Consider the following 1,024-nt stretch of genomic DNA (forward strand, 5'->3'; position numbering starts at 1 on the left):
ATTCTGGAGTTTATGGAAATCAAGAAATAGAGAGATCTTCGAAGAAACGAAGACAGTGCCTTAGGAGACCTTCAACCTTTAATCTAGCAATGAGATTGCAGCAAGAACTTTGGCCCAATTAGAATGTCTACCGTTACTTCCCTTATCTTTATTAAATGACTTTGTGTTTTCCTCTAAGTTATTTTCTTTTTTTTTTAAATAGTCCATGGCTCTATGTTTTATGAAAGAACTCCATCTCTTAATTTTTGTCCCACTTTGGATCGTGTATTTCCTATTCATTATATAAAGTATAATAATATCTTTAGTAAAAAAAATACTAGACTTACTTTTCTATGATAGAGTTTTAGACTGAAAATTTGAAAAGCTTTATTAGTAACATTTATACCATCAAAAATTATCTGACAATAATAATATTATCATGGGATAGTTTTAACAATTTGGTCTGTAATTCCGACACTTTTCAACATTTTTTGTTAATGTCTTTGGCCTCCTTCTCCTCTCTTTGGTTTTTTTTATTCTTTCCTCCCTTTATTTTTTCTCTGTTTTCTCTTTTATTCGTGTGAATGTGTCTCAAAAAGGGTGTGTGAATGGATCTAAATTTAAATTTTAGTACTGTTGTGTATGTATATATTGGTATGATTCTAGAATTAAAAAACGTATGTTTTATATATCGTGGTCTTGTGGATTTTGTGTTCATTATGCTGAATATGAGAAAGAGAAAGCAAAAGAGACTGTGTAGGTAGTAAAGCAAGAGAGATTTGCGGTGGAGGTCGTCGTGAAAGTCTATGAGGTGGTTATTTAGTAGCGGATGAAATGGAGTATATTTAAGTGAAAAAATAAATTTAAAGACAAAAAATGTAAACTTTTTCTTTCTTATTTAGAAATTTGGAGAAAAGAGAGAAGAAGTTGAAGGAAAGAAAAATTAAAGAAGATAAACCGAAAATCTATCTGAAATTACAATTTTTTTAATTTTCAACATGTTTAATATTATTTTAATTAATAATATCAAATAATTATTAACATA

Source organism: Arachis ipaensis, chromosome B05, assembly GCF_000816755.2.
Source record: "Arachis ipaensis cultivar K30076 chromosome B05, Araip1.1, whole genome shotgun sequence".
Taxonomy (NCBI): domain Eukaryota; kingdom Viridiplantae; phylum Streptophyta; class Magnoliopsida; order Fabales; family Fabaceae; genus Arachis; species Arachis ipaensis.